Raw genomic sequence first — 6,058 nt, forward strand, 5'->3', positions numbered from 1 at the left:
AACCAGGGAGAGTCCATCAGGAAGCTGGAATTCCAGGTGGGATATTTAGCTGAGAAGATTCCTAAACCTACTGATAGCTTTCCAAGTGACACGAAGAAAAACCCCAAAGGAGAAGCAAAGAAAGTAAGATGGGAAGATTGCAAAATGGTCACTACGAGTGATCAAGAGACTGAAGACAAGCAAGGCAAATCTTGCAAACAACCTGAAGACAACTTAACAAAGGAGGAGGATAGAGATCACCAAGAACCAGAAATCTCACAACAAGAGCTGCTGAAGCTCTATGCTCCCTTCCCTCAACTGCTCAATGGTGCTGTGGGAAAGAGAATATACTCAAGGTTCCTAGACTTGTTAGCATCTCTACATGTAAACATACCATTCATCAAGGCAATTCAACAAATGCCTGCATTCATCAAGTATATGAAGGAACTTCATCCCAGGAAAAGCTCACTCAAAGGAGGCCAGACTATAGTGATGAACAAGGAATGTAGTACCCTTATTCAACCTGAATTGCCTACAAAAAGAAGAGACCCAGGGAGTTTTCACATCCCTTGTGCCATAGGTGAAACTATGTTCGATAGAGCACTATGTGATTTGGGGGCCAGCGTCAACTTACTGCCCTTATCCCTGGTGAAGAGGCTGCAGATCAATGAGATAATGCCCACAGATGTAATCATCAGACTGGCTGACAAAACTCAAAAGCAAGCAATAGGAGTGGTGGAAAATGTGTTGCTAAAGGTTGGGAAATCCTTTCTCCCAACAGACTTTGTCATCCTGGACATGGAAGAGAGTCACCCTCACCCAATCATATTGGGAAGACCATTCCTAGCTACGGCCAAGGCACTTATCGATGTAGAGAAAGGGGAACTAATATTGAGAATCCATGATGAACGACTCAGCTTCAATGTTTTCAAACTCTCACAAGAAACAGATCAAGAGGACAAGGAACTCAGCACAAATGATAATGAGACACTGAAGGAGGAAACAAGCACTGAAGCACAGCCAGTTCATTCTGAGATCCCCTTAATAGATAAACAAGGAAAACAGCAATTGCCACAGCTCAAGGAAAAGTTGGAGGAACCTAAACCTCTAGAGGCAGGTGAAGACAGCATCACAACTCCTTGGAAAAAAGAGGTCACCAAGGGGAAGGCAACTTCAAAAGAAACAAAGAAGAAGGTACCAAGGAGGTGGAGGAACAAGAAGATCCCTACGGAAGACTTCTCTCCAGGGGATAGAGTTGTCTCAGCTTACTTCCCAGATATTCCCCCTAATCTCCCTACTGTACCATCTCAGTTACCCAAGGTCTTCACTATCAACAGAGTTCTTTCCCTGGAACATGTGGAGATCATTGATCCAACCAATGGATATAAATCTACAGCAAGAGGGGAGGACTTTAAGCACTACCAACCACCCTGATGAAGGAAAAACGTCAAGCTAGTGACGCTAAAGAAGCGCTTCATGGGAGGCAACCCAACCTCACGTAGTTTCACTTTCATCTTTATTTCAATAAAAAAATCACAAGTCGTTTCCCCTATATTGTAAGGAGCTAAGTTTGGTGTTCCACACCAAAACAATCCAAGAGTGATGGTGTAATTCTAAGTTTGGTGTTCCACCAAAGGACATCGATTAGAATTACACTCCACTCCAGAAGAACATTGCTAGCTCTATCCAATCAAGAGAAACCACTTAGATGTAGTTAGACTATAGGTTATCATTACTTTGTTGACAACAAGATATAGGGTTCTCTGCATATGTGCAATGTTAGGACTAGGCAAGGAACTAAGTTTGGTGTTCACACACCAAATTGAGTTAAAAAAAAAAGCACCAGCATACATGCAAGCTAACTATGTCTCAAGTGCTTTGGGAACAAGCAACTTCCAGTAACCTTGCAGGAACCTTATGAGGAAATGGTGCACCTCCACCCAAAAAAGCTAGGCAGCAAAAACTAGGATGATGACAAAGAGAGAGGGCAACCAGAAATCATCACCCAAAGGTTGTATTGTTACTTAATTCCATTGTACTCAGAATTGTTGAAAGTTGGAAGTCCGAATGCACTTTTGATTTGTAGTTACTCGTAGTTGAACCCTTTTTAAATTCTGTCTTTTAAGTTCTGAATAGGTCTAGGTGTTCCAGTTTTTATGTCACTGCATCCTCCTTAACTTTCTTGTAAGCTTGTCCCTTTAAATCAAATGAGGAAGAGAATGTTTATGTTTTTTTTTTAAAGACCAGAGTAGAGTTCATAATGTGGAAGTGCTTTCATGAATCTTTGGGGTAGTCATAAGTTAGCTAAGTTGGTTCAACCACAAGGCTAGGAGGACAACTATCTATCCTGAATACTTGACTTTGGATATACCCATGAGACTAAGTTAATAACAAGATCCTAATAAGAAAAAAAGGGAAAGAACAATGGAATGGAGGTAACTTGCAAAGTTAATGAGAAAAGTGATTGCCAATAACACTCTCAAAGCCATAATTGCCCACGTTAAGAGTCACGTTAACTAAGTTAACGTGAACTCTAACGTGGAGAAGGAAAGTTGAGCCAACGTTAGTGATACTTAACATTGTCACTAACGTTGGCAAACACTCATGAGTGGCCACGTTAGAGCCCACATTAACCTAGTTAACGTGGCCTTTAATGTTAAAGGGGGAAGAGAATCCAACATTAGTGACATTCAACATTATCACTAACGTTGGCCTAAGGATGCAACACACCACGTTAACTCCCACGTTAACTTGGTTAACGTGGGAGCTAACGTAAGAAGTGAGAATTATCGACAACGTTAGTGACACTCAACATCGTCACTAACGTTGGAAGCAACCACACAACCCCCCAAGGAGCCACGTTAACTTTCACGTTAACTTAGTTAACGTGGAAGCTAACGATGAGGAAAGAATGATGAGCCAACGTTAGTGACACTCAACATTGTCACTAACATTGGGATGGCTAAGAATGGCCACGTTAGAAGCCACGTTAACCTAGTTAACATGGACTCTAACGTGAGATCTAGGGGCACATTGGAACGGTAGTGACAATGTTGAGTCTCACTAACATTCTCGAAGTTTGGCAAGGCCACGTTAGAAGCCACGTTAACCTAGTTAACGTGGACTCTAACGCGAGATCTAGGGGCACATTGGAACGGTAGTGACAATGTTGAGTCTCACTAACATTCTCGAAGTTTGGCAAGGCCACGTTAGAAGCCACGTTAACCTAGTTAACGTGGACTCTAACGCGAGATCTAGGGGCACATTGGAACGTTAGTGACAATGTTGAGTGTCACTAACGTTCTCGAACTTATACTTTCACTAAATGTTAACACCCCTAACGCCCTGAGCTAAAGTCTCTGCCCACTTAGCACTTTCTCCCTGCAAGTAAAGCCAAGCCCAAATGAAGAAAAGAACTGCTTCAAACTCAAGATCCAAAGGCCCAAGACTTGAAGAGCCAACTAGAAGTTGAGAGAAATAGTATATATAGGAGTAGCTTTGAATTGTTAAGGAGTTCTGGAGGCTGGAAAAAGAGAACTACTCTCTGTATTTTATTTTTCTCTGCAATTTCTAGTTCTATGATGCATTCTCCATCTTTATTTTCATTTTCAAGAGCTATGAACAACTAAACCCCTTTCATTGGGTTAGGGAGCTCTGTTGTAATTTGATGGATCAATACTAATTTTTATTTTTCTTTTTCTATCTTTTCTCTTGATTTTACTTGAAAGCTTTCGATCTTCATCCAATTGAGTAGTTATCTTGGAAGAGAAGCTATTCAAACTTGGATCTCTTTTGAACCTTGAAAGAGGAATGAAGAGATCAAGCTAGAAATGCTTTCTCAATGTGATTGGGCTAGGGTTTATAGGAAATTGTGTGTGGGGAAGTGTGAAAGTAAGTGGGGTAGGTAAAGATACTGTGGGACCCACTGGTCCTTAGAGGCTAGGGAATCCAGATTCTCTGCCCCCTACACTGGCGTTTGAATGCGCAGGGTCTGCTCTCTGACTGGCGTTCAATGCCAGCATGCTGCCCATTTAGGGCGTTGGACGCCCAGCCAGAGCTCCCTGGCTGGCATTCAACTTTAACAACACTCCATTCAGAGTTTTCTATTTTCTCTGCTTTGACATTTCTATCTCTGTTCTGACTGCTGTACATAATCATGAACCTAAATTAAAAATTAAAGAAAAATAAAATAAATTAAAATAAAATTAATTAATTATGGTTGGGTTGCCTCCTAAAAAGTGCTTTTTTAACGTCATTAGCTCTACTGTTAGCTCCTTACGAAGGTGAGTATGGGCTCAAAGATTTTTCCCTTACAGTGAACTTTCTTCCTATCCTCTCATGAATGAGCTCTACATGCTCTAGAGACAAGACATGACTCACTGTATGTGGTATGATTGGTTTCTTGGTGAAGACAATTCTCATGCCAGGTAAGAGGCCTTCTGTTGGGACTGTCTTGTCCCTCCGGCCTTTAGGTACTTTTTTCTTAGTACCTTTGTGCTTAAAGCTTTTTGATGGCTGCCCAACACCAAACTTAGAATTGATGTCTAGGGGCTCTGCAAAACTCTGCACAAAAAGAGACAGTTAGAACACTAGGTGTTACACATTTATCTCTCTTTTCTCAGAGGGAGAATTGGGATGAGGCATTCTGAACAAGATGTGATCCTCTCCTAGTTGTAGAGTCAGTTCTCCCTTAGCCACATTAAAGATAGCATTGGCAGTGGCTAGTGATGAGCGGATAATTTATACCCTTTTTGGCATTATTTTTAGGTAGTTTTTAGTATGTTTTAGTTACTTTTTATTATATTTTTAGTACTTTTTATGCAAAAATCACATTTCTGGACTTTACTATGAGTTTGTCTATTTTTCTGTAATTTCAGGTATTTTCTAGTTGAAATTGACGGACCTGAGCAAAAATCTGATTCAGAGGCTAAGAAAGGACTATAGATGCTGTTGGATTCTGACCCTCCTGCACTCGAAGTAGATTTTCTGGAGCTACAAAAGCCAAATTGGCGTGCTCTCAATTGCGTTGGAAAGTACACATGTTGGGCATTCTAGTAATATATAATAGTCCATACTTTGTCCGAGATTCGATGGCTCAAACTGGCGTTAAACGCAAGCCAGAGACCCTTTTCTGGCATAAAACGCCAGAACTGGCACCAGAACTGGAGTTAAACGCCCAAACTGGCACCCAAGCTGGCGTTTAACTCCAAGAATGGCCTATGCACGTGAAAGCTTCAATGCTCAGCCTAAGCACACACCAAGTAGGCCCCGTAAGTGGATTTCTGCAATATCTGCACTTAGTTACTCATTTTCTGTAAACCTAAGTTACTAGTTTAGTATAAAAACTACTTTTAGAGATTCATTTTGGAACTCATGACATTTTACATCTCATATTGTATTTTCTACGGCATGAGTCTCTAAGCCCCATAGGTGGGGGTGAGGAGCTCTGTTGTGTCTCAATGGATTAATGAAATTACTGTTGTTTTCTATTCAATCACGGTTGATTCCGTTCTAAAGATACTCACTCGCACTTTAATATAGAGAATATGATGATCCGTGACACTCATTATCATTCTCAAATTTATGAACGTGCGCTTGACAACCACTCCCGTTCTACCTGAGCTCAACGTAGTCATTGAGCAACAGCTTAAGTGCGTATCTCTTGGGTCTTGATGCACGGAAAACTTGTTTCTCAACAAATCTCCCTTCGGCAAGTATACCGAATTGTCGTCAAGTAAAACTCACAATAGAGTGAGGTTGAATCCCACAGAGATTAACGGATTAAGCAATCAATGGTTAATTGATTATCCTAGTTAGACGAATCATAATGGAGAGATAAGTAACAAGGAAATGTAAATGGCAGAAAAGTAAAGAAAGTAATAGAGTGCAGAGAAGTAAAATGACAAGAAAAGTAAATGTAAGAACTAAAAATAAAATGAACACTGGGATCAAGAGATATTGCAATCCTCCGGATCAAGTTCATTTTCATCTCTTCCTCAATCAATGCACTCATTGATCTCCTTGGCAATCTTAATTGATTGAATTACAATTTCTTGCAATTCAATCTCTCAAATCTTGA

The sequence above is a fragment of the Arachis ipaensis genome, chromosome B04 (assembly GCF_000816755.2).
Source record: "Arachis ipaensis cultivar K30076 chromosome B04, Araip1.1, whole genome shotgun sequence".
Taxonomy (NCBI): domain Eukaryota; kingdom Viridiplantae; phylum Streptophyta; class Magnoliopsida; order Fabales; family Fabaceae; genus Arachis; species Arachis ipaensis.